Consider the following 16144-nt stretch of genomic DNA (forward strand, 5'->3'; position numbering starts at 1 on the left):
ATTTCACTTATTTCTAAATACACAAAATTCTCACATTGCATGCCTCTGCCACCACCGGCCATCACCAATCAGTCATTGCCACAGCCTGCTCCCAACACCATAACTATTGAATGGTGCTTACAGAAGTTGGTCATTGCCGCCACCACCCATCGGCCACAAGTCACACCTATCGCTGGGCTTTGCATATCATTCATTTTACTTAAGATTTAATAAAAAAAAGTAATCATCTACATTTATTTTACACTCAACCAAATAATTTCAAATATACTACATATATATTACATTGTAATCCAATATTTTACTCTGCAATCTTTTTTATCTAACTAAACGGCGCTTTGATTTTAAATTTAAAAATTAGCAATATTAAACTATTTATCCATATGAGTTTTTTTTTTTACTTCCACTTTCATACTCATTTGTCTCACTTTCATAATAAGTTGCTAGTTTATCATTTGTTTCATTCAATTTTATTAAGATTTTATATTCAGTGTATTTGGTTATACTTTAATTGAACTTTATTTTAAATGATGGAAATATATTTGTGAAAACTAATAAAAAAATCATTTGTCTACCTTATTTTCATGCCAATCCATGTAGAAATATACCAAAGGCCTCTCGAGATCCAATTTACAATTAAAATCAAGCATTGCAATGCAATTGCACTTGTATGTTTTTTTATTCCATTTGTAGGAAAATTCATGAACCAAACTGATTTGTAGTGTTGATAAGATTGCAAATATGACAAAAATCCTGTGTTATGAGATGGATTATTGTTGAAAATATAACATTTTGAGGGATGCAGCTCACCTTAGTCTGTTGGTTCAGAGTTTTGATGACCAACCAAGAGGTCTTAGGTTATGTGTGTGTGATTTTATCTTAATTGACATAAATGTCTCAAAAAAAAATATTTTGAGGGGTCTCAAGGGAAACATACATAAAATGGGGCCATCAAAAGAATTATTTGTCTAATAATGCATCCACAAGTTCTACATAGGGCATTTAACAAAAAGAGTGTAAGTATAATACATATTTGATAGCGTCAACTTCACTCTACATCACGATGTTGATGTTTGCACTCATTATTATGACAAGCTATTTTTGCAGTTGAGTTGAAATTACTATGATAATTATTTGGTTGATAATTGATAATACTATTATAAATCTCGTGTAATTTTTTAATATCAAGGAAGTAGAACCTTCGAGTTTGTCTATTTCTTTTGAGTTAATATGACCATTAACTCGTTCTACATCTTCATGCAATAGCTTTAACTGTTATAAATTGAGAGTGCACACTTAAAAGACTATTTTGGAGGTCCAGAGTGAGTTCAACCTGGGTGATTAATTAGATATTATCGATCATTGATGTTTAAGATATTTAATTAAGTATTAACAAGAATAGACCTAAGAGATTTACTAAGGTCCTAACTCATGTTTAAGAGAGCTATTGAAAACTTTAATAGTTTGTATATATTAGTAAATTGTATTATAAAAAGTTAGAAAGCCCTTGAGGATCATAATAGTGGTGCTTTCGTAAACATCTTTAAAAGAAGTCAACATTGCACAACTTCACTAACAGTAAAGAGAGAGACTATTGATTCAAACTGAATGACATGATCAATCAGATCCATATTGCCATGGTAAACATTGAGAATTATTGAATTAGCATCCTGAAATTTGTTGAAGGTTGATTTGTTGCGATTTGAATTTAAAAAGTATTGGCGGTCCAAAGTAAAAAGTATAACTGGTCTATAAGGAAGAGGAGCTCCTACTACATTTTTCTCTTAGATAGAAGATGCTCCTTAAAATGAAGTCATTGATAGAACAAAAATACTATGATGTCATAAGAGATGATAAAAAAATCTGATCAATTCTATTCTTTCTGGGGAAGAATTAGGGCGCGTTTGGGACGGATGTTTCGCTGCTGTGCTTTACCAAACACAACCGAGAGTTCGTTTGGGACGGACCGATGGCGCTCCGTTCTCGACAATTTCACGTCCCGCGGTTGCTTCTCACACCCGCAAAAATCTTCTGCGGTTCGCTTGCTTCCCGCTGTTCATAGACATCCTAAATACGGTAATGCCCTTACTCGCTCACAAATTTCCTTTATACAAGGCGAATCCTCCGCTTCTCGCTCGGCGATAGGAACGGCGAAGGTTTGCTTTCTTCTTTATTGTAGCTGTCAACTCCCACGCCTTAGGCGTTCGTCTCCGCTGTGAGGATAGTCGGGTGTGAACGAAAGCAGCAGCTTATTGGAAAGATCTTCCTTTACAGTCTCCGATCTTTTGCTTTTGGAGGTTGGTTTGTTAATTGTTTCTCTTCGTTTGTATTATTTTTCGTTTTCTGGAACTCATTCGTTCAAGTGATTGGGGGTTTTCTTCTTGATTTTTGGTTAAAATTTAAAATCTTTGCCAGCTTCAATTTATCCGGATTACTTTATTGGTTCTAGGAATAGATTTTCATTATTTTTTTTTAATTTTTTAGATTTGCTTGATTTTTCTCGCTGGCGTGGAAGGGGTAGGTTGGATTAGGGTTTTTTTTTTCTTTTGCTTGAGCAGCTGGTTGACATTGGTAAAAATATAAATCTACTTTATTGATTATGTGAAAAGTTCTGTATTTTGAGTTTTTGAGGCTTTATTTTTTTCCTTGCTTGATTTGCAGCGAAGGTATTATCTACGATATGGTTTTAATTGTTCAAGTTAAAATACCTCGTTCTTTCTGTTTATAGCGAGGCTAATGCTTTATGCATTAGTGATTATAATACAAGCTGAGCTCTTTTCTAGCGAATGGTTTTGATGTAACTCAATGGGATGGCTGTGAATTATTACTTCTACCAGAAGATTGACATTATTCCTTCAACTTCATGGTTCTCTTCCACATTTGATCCACTTGATTGCCACATGATTTGGCATCAACGAGCTATATTAGAGTGGATAGGTGTTTTCAATTCAAAGGAGCTTCATGTTGTTGATAAAATTTTTTGATATTAATTCAATCTATAATGCATTTGATTAGATTTTATTTCATAAACCAGTTGCCAATGTTTTCGGATTCTTTCTTTCCACGCCCTCTTTATGAATTCACATTCAACATTGTATCGAGCAAGGCTATACATTTTGTTCTAGAAGGATATTACATGAGATCATTTCACAATTGATTGTAGATATCAAAAGTATCTTTGTAACGTGGCATACTTGCAAGTGATGATTCATGGATTACTTTATCAACTATGTAATAATTATTGATCGAATTTGTTTTTACAACTAGAAGGATATTACATGAGATCATTTCCTCTTCTTTTAACCAATAGGCTCCTGTTTATTTTTTCTGCTGGTACTTTTTTATCAAACTGGTAGGATTTGACGGAACATTTAAAAATCTACAGATGTTGGTGATTAATGAAAAGTATAGCATAAATTTCAAAATAAAAGCTTCCACTTACAGCGATTAATAAATTCAATGGGTAAACCAAAGGATGGCGGGCCTTCCGCAACATGGGAGAAAGATGTGAAGATTATATTTTGTGATTTATGTCTAAGAGAGATTGAACTCGGCAATCGACCAACTACACACTTCAATAAAGAGGGTTGGACGAATTTAATAAACCCTAAACTACACACTTCAATAAAATTGCCCAAATATGCTCCACTATCTATTTAGAGCTTTAAGCAGGTTAGAGTTGCTTATTAGACTTGTTTTTGCTTCATTTTCTCTTTTTGTTCGTATTATGAGGCGTGTGCAATGGAAAATTCTTCATTTTGTAAATGCTGCAAAAGTGAAAAACCTGTGACCTGCTCCTATTTTAATTTTTCCTCTTATCTTCTTCAAAACTTGCAACAGAGACCCACAAATTACCCCTCAATCTCCACACCACCGAACATTCTGCACATGGTGTGTTTGTAAATTTTACTGCATTGGTGGAGGGAGATTGACCTTATTTTTTATTTAGTTGCTTCTTTCATTATTTTTTCTAGTATTTATCACTGGTTCTATACACTAATTTAGTATGATTGGTTGGGAGCTTCCAATCGACATATTCTGTTCAAGGTCTTGCAGATGCAATAATTTATTCTAAGATAAAATTTGCTAATTTTTTCTATTGATTAATAAGTTGAACTTATTGTTGTTATGCAAGAGCTTACAACTGGAATGAATTCCGGTCCAGCATTGACCCATTTTGATGACTCTGACTGAAGTTTTGCAAACTCCTGGACATTCAGAAAATTGCAGTTCCATATATTGATCCACATACTGTGATTGCCGGTCACTTTTAAAATGTTATGAGCACATGTATATTTATTTGAATGGTTGTTTTTTATTGTAAGTATTACACATTTCAGGACAATTGCTGTCTTTGCAGTGAACAAATTTTTTTTTTAAATGTTGCTGCAGGTTATGTTTTTAGGCCATTTGTCATACCATTTCTCATGCTTGTACTTGGTATTTCTTCCAATATTGTTGAATGAATATTTGAATTTATCATTAATTTATTGAATTGTACGTGACATTGAGAATGCGTTACTTAAGAAAATTTGTTACGTTAGAAAATTTGATGTGCAAAGCAATTATTGGAAGAAGTTTAGCTTAAATTTTTGCTCTTTAAGCATTCGGTTGATATAATTTTTTAACAAAGATCAATCAAAACATATTTTTATTATTATATGAAAAAATATTTTATTATAAAATAATAATCGAGAATCTATAAAAACATAACAAATTTATTTGAAGTATGATTAGAAAAAGTTAAGTTAAAATTTTATAGTATTTTGATATATAAACTTATTAAAGATTTGATAAAATTAATTAATTTTAATTCATAAATGTTAGTTGATTATTATATTTATCTAAATGTATAAAAGGGTATCAAGGTAATTTGTTGTCATACAGCAGCAGCACAGCAACTCGACAGTTATACCACTCAAACAAAATGTATTGATTTTTTTAAAACAACTTCAAGAAGCAACTTTCTGTACAACAATTTCACAACCTACTTTACCGACAGCTGCAGCCGTCCCAAACGCACCCTTAGTTGAGCATATCATTGCAAATGCTTGAAACTTTCTTGAATTATTTTTTGATCAAAATATCTTCCATTTTATTGAGTTATTTAGAAGTGAAGAGATCCTTTGCTCATCCTATGACATTAAGTGCATATGACTTCTTCTTTTTTATAAACAAAGTGCTTCTATAATCTTATTGAAGTTAATGAAAAATAATGAACTGATCGAATAGTAGAGTTCAATGCTCATCTCCTAGCCGTTTAAGCCACTAGCCGTTAAGGATGGGTCAGAAAAAAGCCAAATTCTCCTCGTATTAAAATCTCTAGCCTAGTTAGGTGCATGTATGTTAAACATGTCATTCAATCATTGACATACATCACATGGTCATGTGTGCATGCCACATGGAACTCTATAATAAGCCATTAGCTCTCGTAAATCCTTTCTCCTTCTTAATTTAGAGAGAAAATACAAAAGAAGAACTGCTAAGAATTAGTTGAAAGGAGAGAGGAGAGGTATTTGATTTCCTCTTCTCTTTCTCTCTCTCTAAGAATATTATAATGCTGCACTGAAATAAATGCAAGCTAGCCCAATAAATGAGCTGCATCGAGAATCGTGCTTGACAGGCATAATAATGATTAGGAAAGGGGATGCATGCAGCTTATGGTGTCACCTTCTTCAAAAGCTCTGTGGAATTATGCGTCTTTCTACTGTGATTAGTTATTATAGCTTTCTGAACTTTTCATGGCTCACATTTTGATGAGTTTTGGCTCTCTGTTCGGTGTTGCAGCGTCTCAGTCAGACAGGCAAGATTGGATTGGGAAAAAGATTGCAAGAGAAGACAATGGAGAGGCTGTGGAGATGGTCAGAGCCTTTTGTAGTCAGGAATTCTTCAGACTGCAAGGCATTGGTCGGTTGGCCGATAGAGTTATGAGCGTAAAAACTGAAGAAATTTTTTCTCATCAAATCGAACTAATTAGACAAATAAATTTATATTTGATATTTTGCAATTTTGATAAGCTGAGTTCTTGAAAATTTAAATATATTTTAAAATGAATATAATAAATAAATGATCAAATAAAATTTATTTCGTATTTATATTAAAGTAGATTTAAAGGCGTACTATTAATATTCATATTAGAGGTTCATTTGAGATAGCTTTTTACTACTCAGCTTTTTAATACAAATTTTTTGAAAACAACAAAAAAATAATCATTAAAAAATGTTCCAAATGAAGCCTATGATCACTTGATAGAGCTTAATTTTTTATCTTAAAGGATGTATTAGGGTGGATTCTTAGAATCTTTTATTTTTTTAGTGTTTAATTTTGTGATTTTTACTGAAATCATTTGTTTTTTTTTATTATTTTAGGATTAAACTTTTTTTTGCTGAAGAAAAAAAAAAAAATTCAAGGGAATAAAAATAATTATAATTTAAAAGTTTAATCAAAATATTCCAATTGAAATATTTTTAGTTAGAAAATTATCTCTACGAGACCAACATCTTATGTCCATAATTATTTATTTTCAAATAATGCAAAACTATTTAATACTAAAATAATAAACTTATATATATATATATATATAAGCTGCAGGGCTCGAAACAGTGTAGGTGATAGGTTGGGTTATAGCTACCAGTTCTTATTGCTTAGGAAACTGTTCAATCAGAATGGTTTGGCTTCACACCGCAGAAGTTCATTTTACTATCCAACAGAACTCAGCTTATCAAAAAGCAGTTTTCAAGAACTCAGCTTATCAAAATTTATGAAAAAGCAATTGATATATATATATATATATATGGAGATGCACCTTCATTCCCCTAGAATAAAAACTTTCACATCGTAAACTCGCGCATCCATACAGTGAATATGGAGAAAAAATATAATAAGGTCAACATAAAGAGGGATATAAGAGTCATCAAAAATTTTATGTAAAAATTTGAAGTAAAGAGAAAAAACATAGTGTCGGGCTCAATTGTAATGATTACACTAGTATTTGCTTCAAGTATAAATGATGTCCTTTACTGTAAAGTGTTAATATAATATAATAGGGTAAACTATATATAACTATTCCCCTCGATGGGGTTGAAAAAGCCTTGTAGCATGAAAGTTGTTTACGAGAACTATTTTTATTGCTTGCTTTGTTGTTCTCTTATGTGTAGGGGATCCCAAAGATCAAGAAATCTAGCATAAATTTGTACTAAAGTTGGGTGAATGATTTGATGTCAATTGTGTGCATGCATCGACCTTAAATGTGATGGTGTGCATCAATACTATTGGTGATAGCGAGTGATTAAGTCAGCAACATCGTTGTTGTTAGGCAACAATGTATAGAAGATTGTAGTAAGGTGATAATTGTTAGGAGACCGTAGTCAGGTGACATTAGTTTGGAGACCGTAGTCAATGGCGGAACCACTTGGTTCCTAGGGGGGCAATTGCCCCCCCTCAAAAAAAATTTTATAAGAGAGTAAAAAATTTAGCCCCCCCCCCCCAAACCCCCCCCCCCCCCAAATATTGTTTTGGTCAGGAGGTCATAGTTTAATGACAATGGTTGAAGATCGGTAAGTGAGTGGCCATGATCAGAGGATTGTAATCGTGTGGTAATAATTGTAAATTCACAATTGACTGATCAATAGTGGTCGAAGAATCGTAGTGTGGGGATGCTGGAGGTTTTATTGCGGTTGTTTGATTGCGGTGATCGAGTGGTGGTCCATCGACATCAATTGGATGGTGAACCTGTGGGACTCCGAGATTCTTCAAGTTTCTAAACTCACTTAAATCTCAAGCAAGCGATGGCCCTCCCTTATTGATTCTCTTAATTATAAATCATTTTTTCAGCATTTAGGTGCCTTAATAGTGTCATAATTAGACAATCTTGGGCTCATTGGATTTGCCACATTAAGATACTCAATTTGAATATAAGCATGTAAGCTTTAGAGATTATTTGGCCATCTAATTAATATCCTTAAAGTTTTAATCAGGCTTAAAGTAATTGATTTTTGAACTCATTTAAGGTCAGATTGCATTATATTTAATGTTGATGGATTTCTATCATCGAGATGCATGCTTAGTTAGACTATATAATTGTTGATACCTAAATTCGGATGAACATTTTTTTTTTTTTTTTGAGAAAAATTTCACTTTAAATATGCATTAAGATTCAAGCTCAATCAAAGGCATATCAACAACATAAAAATTATTATATATTTTAATATAAAAATATTATACATTCTTATTAATTGAGAAAATATTAAATATATTAAATCTTTATGAACTTTTATCGGAGGAGCTTTTAATATAATTTTTTGTCCGCATTTGGAGAGGACAGTGGTCGTGTTGTTCATGCTCTTGTCAAATGGGGGTCCAATGCAGAGATATATAGTCTCTCGTTGGGTACAATAACAGTAAAAGAGGCTCCTGCGTCCTGCCTGCCATATACGTCCAATATAACCCATAACTCTCATATAAGCGTTTGTTTCTTAATTCTTCTACCGTTTATTTCAAACCCCCCATAACTCTCATTCTAACCGTTGAAAGGGACACTATTCATAATTTTTATCTGTTGGAGCATTTAGTTTGTCAGTTGGAGCCTTTAGGTAGCTTTCAATACTTACTGTCATTTTTTTTTATTGCTTAGTGCTCTCTCTCCCCTTAAAGATAGGATACGATATGAGCATATGCGTGAAAAGATTGTAGTAACGCCAGTGGAAGATAAGATTAGAGAGAGTCAGTCGCCTTAGATGGTTTGGCCACATAAAACGGCGGCCTTCCAATGACCCGGTTAGAAAAGTAGAGGTATTAGATTTGACTTGTACGTGTTAAGAAAGGTAGAGGTAGACCTAAAAAGACTTGGTTAGAAAATATTAGAAATGATCTTTTTTATTAGATGTAAATGAGAATTTGACTTTTAACATGACACAATGGAAAAAAAGAATTCATGTAGCTAACCTCATATAGTGGGACAAAGGCTTGATCTTGTTGTTGTTGTTTGTTAGTGCTCTCTCTCATTATTTTGCACATCAAGGTTGAGTCCATTTCTTGCAATTTTATGTTTTATCATTGGATAGCTCAATCAGTTTTTAAAATTTTAATTAAACTGTATGCTGCAGCTTTCAACAATCTCAAAAGAAGATTACATAGAAATTGCAAGTAATTACCTCCTAAAAAATTGGTAATGTCATAGTTAACAAGGCTTTCGAAGAAGTGTTTGAGATATATTAGTTAGATAGCAAGATTAACATAAAGAAAGACTGCAAAATTTGGCAATCCAGACCTGCCATTGATCTGTATATTCTAATAGCAACCTGCTTCATGCGGAGCATTTTAGTTATAGTATTAGGAGTAGTTTATTTAAGTTTGTTACAAGCTTGTTACTAGTTCTAGAATATTCTTAAAAATGCTCCTTCTGACTAGCTTATTACAAGTTTTTAGAATGTTCTTATTAACCTATAAATAGGCAAAGTATTGAAGTAAGATGGATATTGATGAATATTATCTCTAAGCTTTGTGTTTATCCATGGATTGGGAATTCCTTCAAGCAGGTTCGATTCTTCCGACGATCCCTATATCACTGTTGTATCTCATGCATGCACCAAGTACGACGTTTAGGTGTAGATATCACAATCTTTCATAATTGTTATACTGTCATCAGCGAAGATCTACATAATCTTTTTTATCATTCATAAGAGAATTGGGGCATTTATTTATTTTTGAATGAGGTTGTACTCAACTTTTGGAAAGATTAGTGAGTTGGTTTCAGCTTATTTCATTTTAAATATTACTTTATAAATATTTTATGATACCATTTTAATTATCTAAGAGAAATTCAATGAACTTATATTTTTATTTCATCAATTTCAAATTTATTAGCTTTGTTAAAGCTGTTTGCCCATTCCTTGCATAAAAAAAAGCTAAGAACAGGAAAAGAACAGTGTCTGGTTGCATTCAACATAACTTTCAGCTGTAGTTTGGTCCTACCCTATTTTTTAGGAGAAGTCCTATCCCTATTAAAATGTGACAAACATATCTTGGAAACAGATCCATGCCAAGCTTTTTTCCACAAGGTAATGGTACAATATCCTTATGTTCAAGTACTCCAGTTCATAGAAGAAATTATTCTGTGCAGATCGGACCGTCTGGCGTCGAATCAGAATATGTCATATCACCCGATAAACAATGGTACACATCCACAGTACACAACAAAAGAGTGACATAGCGCGTTCTGATTCGCCTTCGGATGGCGTTCGTATCCGCATATAATAATTTCACAATTCATATATAGTGACTCTTCCAAGAACATTTTTTCTGTCAATTTCCCCAAATTAATATATTTTATAAATTTGGTCTGGCTTGTTAGTTGGTTGATGAGAGTGACAAGAATTAAACCTACTAACAAACAAAATTTTGTTTAAGTGCAGTGCTTTGAAAAAACTCACTAACAAACACTTTTCCTTAGTGCACAACCATTGAATGCTTAAAGCAAGTGGCTTCAAACAAGCCACGCCTTCACCATTGAACCATGCAGCATTAAGATTCTGATGGACCTGCACTATCATTACATTATAAGTATTATCTTGTTAGTTAATGTACTGATATTTGTAGAGATACTTATTCAATTTATGCACGGATATGTTGATAACAATACCATAAATTTGTGTAATAATTAAATGTTTTTTTAAATAAATTTTAACATTATAATATTATAAATTTTATTTCATGTTTTCACCTAAGAAAATAAGGTAATATAAAGCTAAAGTAATGCAATTTTATTGTCATTAAAAGTTATAATATGTAGGAGAAAGTGTGCTTATTTAAATGTTAAATTTTTGCATGACATACCAAATGGGACTTTGTGAATGATTAGTTTAAGCATAAAGCAAAGATGATGGTGCTCCACTAAATATTAAATTTGCATGACTTGACAAATAGCACTTTGTGAATGATTTGTTTAAAGCTTAAAAGCTGAGATGAAGGGCAAAGTTGAAAAGCTTTAAAAAGATGATAATGATAATATTAATAATCATCATGCACCTTTTGAATTTATATAGTGTTTAGAGATTATATTAGTTATATATTTTTTGAGTCGTTTAGATCAATTAAGTCAAATTTATATATATACACATCACATACTCAATATTCGAACTCAAGATCCCTTGGTTGATAACCGCTGGTTAGTCCGCCGTTTTTTCCGACGCATGTAAATCCGCTTGAAAGTTCGACGGTAATTGAAAAATTTTCTAGTAGTGTGCAACGTACCGGCCAACAGATCGAGATGAGCAGCATATTATATTAGTTATGTTAAGCATAAGCCCTTAGAGGTCAAATCAAGGTTATTATGAGTGTGAGAGTTAGAGAGTTAGAGAGAGACTATTTTTTATACCATTATTTGCTTATTATTAGAATCATCTAAATGAAGGTTATATTTATAAGCAAATCAATGGAACTTAAGAGAATGTAATTCATTTTATTTCAAAATTTTTTTTTTTAATTAAAGAAATCAAATATTTATATGAATCAAAATATATTATAAGTTAATTTATTAAGGATTAATTTACTATAGCATTTCTTATCTATTACTAGCTCCCACAGTATCAAGTAGTCCTATCATTGTTAATGCTAAATGCCATCAATGTTCCTCAACAGTGCTTGAGAAAATCTATCAGTTAATGTTTTTAAACTGTATTTTGGGGTTTCTGTTATTTCGAATCAGTCAAATCAATTGGATTTATATTCGAAGGCAATACGAACAGTTCTATCTAATCCAACGGAGAGTCTTTTCGACTAATTTTTCAACAGAAGGATAAGAAGAGAGAAATTTGAGTTAGAAAGCTTTCTCAACCTTTAATAAATTACTTAAATAATTCAATTTATATGTAATTTTTAAAGTTATCTTTTTTATACGTATTTTTTCTATAATTTCAAGAGGCTGTAGATTGATTTATAAGTGTTGCATATGATAATATTTGAGTCGGTAGAGTATGTATTTTATATTTTAACATTCTATAAAAATTTAGTGTGTACAGATAACAGTAATAAGGCAAGAAGAAGTATTTACGTGGAAAATCCGGAAAGGAAAAAAAAAACCACGATGTTAATTGTTCCTCTAGGGGAGAAATTATTTTGTGCGGACACCGGACGGAGAAAACCGTTCGGATTTGCTGCGCTTTTGCTACCCTTTTATTTCGCTTTTGCAAAAAGGCAGTAAATATTTAATTATGAATGTATTTTTACTGTCATCTTGATGCCCTTTTGCAAAAGCGTAATAAATATTCAATTAGTTATTAAATATTAAATATTTGTTGCCCTTTTGCAAAAGCACAACAAAAGAGCAGAAAAAGTGAAACAAATCTGAACAGTTCTCTCCATCCGGTGTTCGCACAGAATAATTAGTCCCTCTAAGGACACTTGATTTTTGTACTCTCTCACTTCTTCTACAATGAAGAAAGAAGGATCTATGTGTCACTTACTATATAGTAGATTTTTTAACTGGATCAGACCACGTGATTTTTCTCTTTTTGATTTTTTCACATAAAAAATTCTTCTGGTCTTATTATTATTATTTGTATGTCTTTAATTTTTATACAACATTGAGACATAAAACACAAACTCTTCCGACTCAAAATTTTAGCACGCAAAATTGAAAATATTCTTTATTTAAACTTTTATATAATAAAATAAAGTTTATTATCTTCATAATTTTAGCAAAATTAAGAAGTTTTAATAAATTTATATATCATAATTTTCATGCTTTTTTTTTATTTGTATTCATATATCATAAACTAAATTTTTTTATTGCAAATATTTTGTGATGTAATAAAATCATTATAATTAGAATAATTATAGTGGGCGGCTAGGAATTATCCTTCGATCATTAAATATTCAAAAAAAATTGTAATTTCTTTTTAAAGAAACTAAAATAATGACAAAAAAAAAATTAATCCCATCTACGAAAGTTGACTCATTGCACCTATAAATATGAGTTGGTGTAATGGGAAGGAAGTGTTGATCATCACAATGTGGAAAGTAATTGCTTCTCTACTAATATATTCTATTTGGTTAATACTTAAATTTCAAGCACTTGTATTAGTACTTGCTTAATTATAAGATAGCTTAATTAGTATGTGTTTTCAATAAATGCCAAGACTTTAATGATTGTTTAGTGTTAATTAATTATTGTCAGCATGAAAGTTTATAGTTCTTTAATTATTGATCTGAACAGAAAATGTGAATAAAAAACGCATTAATTAAGTAGAGTACGACAATGGCAAGAGAATGCATGATTGAACAATCAATAGTTGGTATTAACGTCCAGAAACATCAGAAAGGGAGTTTAGCATTTGGATTTACTTCAGCTGCAGATCTGAGGGTAGAAATTTTTTGACAAAAAAACAATGTTTTGTGCTTTATGATTGAAATCTAATTAGAGCCCACATTTTTGTATGTTGTGATTCTTGTTTTTATTATGTTATTGTTAGCTCTGTGTGGAATGTATTTGTGTTGATCAACCGGGTTGTATTATTATCTCGATCATGGCGTTGTGTACCCGAGTACCCCAACACGACAAAGTTTGGTGGGAGAAACGACAGAAAGTAGATCACCACAGCAATGTGTAGTGCTGCAATGCTGTAGGTTTAAGCGCCTCAGCATTGTTAGATGGATTGGGATCACAGATGTAAGTGCGACAGCGCTCCAAACTGGCAACGCAGCCCTTCAAGACGGACTGAATAGCTTTCTTTCTCATTTTTCTCAAGGGTGACATCCCTTGGTGTTATTAACTTGTCATTCTCTTTTGTTTTTTATGAGAAAACGGTGCAAGAGATGAGAGAAGAAAGGAGAATGAGAGAGAAGAGAGATCTATACTTATTCTCCCAATTTTCATAGTGGATTTCTTGGTGGTGTGGCTTCGTAGTTTTTTCCCGATTTCTAATTTTTTCCCGTTAAATCTTGGTGTCATTTATTTTTCGTTGCATTTTTATTTTTCTTATTTATTTCATTACAGTGTTTTACTTCCATCCTCAACAGTTATGTTATAATATAACAAAGATTTTGTTCGGATCTCATGACTACAGCATTGTGGTTAATATTTCAATCTCCATTGCTTTGCAATGTTACAATAACAAAAATAAAAGAAAAAATATCACAATAGATAGATTTTATATAATTAGAAATTAATCTTTTGCTAATTAATCACAATCATATGTTAAAATCACACATAAAATATGTTGAGATTTATGTGGTTTTGCTGCAATCAACGCTTACATCTACAACTGTACAAAGATGATTAATTTTTTTAAGAGTTAAGAGAGATTCATGAAGAGATTGTACTTTGCATTAAATTGAAAACAGAATCACTTTGTCAATGCCATTGTTGCAGGTGAGGATAGAAAATAACAAGGAAGATAGAATAGCTGTTGCAATTAATGAATGCTCAACTTCTTTTCTATGCTAAAATGAAAGGGGTGTGCAGTTTTGCCTATTTTTGAAATAAGAAACACCTTCTCTTATGGGAGAAATTATTCTTTGTGGAGACTGGACGCTGAATGTCTTCCAGAGACTAATCAGAATGCGTCATGTCAGCGGTACCGAACACAGGGTGATGTGGCACATTTTAGTTGGTCTCCGGACGATGTTCAGCATCCGCACATAATAATTAATCCTCCTATGAACGAAAGACCCCTTCAAACAAAAGAGAAACCCTCCTCTGTATTTCTCTATTTCAGTATCTCTATTGCTATTATGCCTCAATTACTATAATACTAGTTTGCTGCAGTGCCCAACTACTGCAATAAGTATAGCACTTTAACTATCATAATACCCAACTCATTCTTTCTCTCTTTCAATTCTTTTTATTGCAGGATGCATACATAGATATTCATGGCAGAAGAAAATTTCAAAGTTAGAAAACTCTCTACCCAACTTATAATTCAAGAAGAAAAAACTCTAAAGAAATAAATTATCTTAGCTTTTCTCTCTCAAAGTAGGAATTAATGAAATCTTAATTAAGAGATTTATAATTGTGATGAGATTACATGCAATTATAGAAGAGTACAAGGAAGAAAATTAATTTCCAGATCACATTTCGGTTACACTTTTGGATCCCAATATGTTTTGATCAAACTATCTAATGATATGGACTACAATAGTGTTTTTGATCATAGATCTTATTATGTTAGCAACTGCTTTATGAAATTGATTAGATGGTCACTATTTTTTGACATTTCTGTGGAATCTCTAATCATCTCGATTTGGGTATCCTTCCTTCACCTTTGGCCCCACTATTTTTCTCTAGGGATTTTGCACAAATTAGATTTTTCATTTGGCAGCCCGTTTAAAATTGATAATGCTACAATAAATTGTACTAGACCATATGTGCTCGTGTGTTAGTAGAAGTAGCATTACTAAGCAATATTCTAATATCGTTTGACAATATTTTGCAAGTACTTAGTTTTCTCATTGTGTTTTTTGATTATGTGATGCTTCCTCTCTTTCTCTAATGATATAAGTAGCTGTTTAACATAATAAAAAATTAGCTAAGTGTAACTCAACGAATAAATTAAGAGAGAGAAAATAATTAAGAGAATCAGTAGATGCGCGCATCATACTCTTTCTCCTCTTCTTCTCTCGATTCCTCTCTAGCTAAGAGCCAAACTCAGCCTTGCATAACACCTACCGAATATTTCCTCCATTATCTCTTTATCTTTTCCTCCACAAACATACTTGATTTCCTTTGTTACCAACATTATCACCATACAATTATAATTAACAAAGTTTGATTAAAATAACAGATTCCTTACATAGTCGCAACAACAGAATTGTCAATAAAATGAAAAACTTGAGAGCAGTAGACTGACGATCAATAGAAAGATGACTGAAAGATTTGTGATCAGAAATAGACAATGGAGGATTAGCATCAGGACAGCTACTCACAGATGGCATTGATGGACCGATGGATTGATAGCTGATGTATATTTGTAAATTTTAATTTATAAACTTGCAAATAGTATGCAAATAGTATATGTTGGATTATACTTGGGATATACACAGTCGGTCATAAATTTTTTATAATTAGGACTTATCTGCTAAGAAACAAATTGTCAATTTCATTTCAGAAATAGTAGAAATCTTAATGCTTGGCTGACACCTAGTGCTGCTG

At 32.0% G+C, this 16144-nt stretch overlaps 1 long non-coding RNA gene across 1 annotated transcript; it reads left to right on the top strand.

Annotated features, from left to right (window-relative positions):
* Positions 1-2127: 2127 nt before the first annotated feature.
* Positions 2128-4401, top strand: LOC114579369. Its single transcript, XR_003700294.1, has 2 exons — positions 2128-2294; positions 4133-4401. It is a non-coding gene; the product is annotated as an uncharacterized LOC114579369 (long non-coding RNA).
* The last annotated feature ends 11743 nt before the right edge of the window (positions 4402-16144 follow it).

The sequence above is a fragment of the Dendrobium catenatum genome, unplaced genomic scaffold (genome assembly GCF_001605985.2).
Source record: "Dendrobium catenatum unplaced genomic scaffold, ASM160598v2 fragScaff_scaffold_338, whole genome shotgun sequence".
NCBI lineage: Eukaryota > Viridiplantae > Streptophyta > Magnoliopsida > Asparagales > Orchidaceae > Dendrobium > Dendrobium catenatum.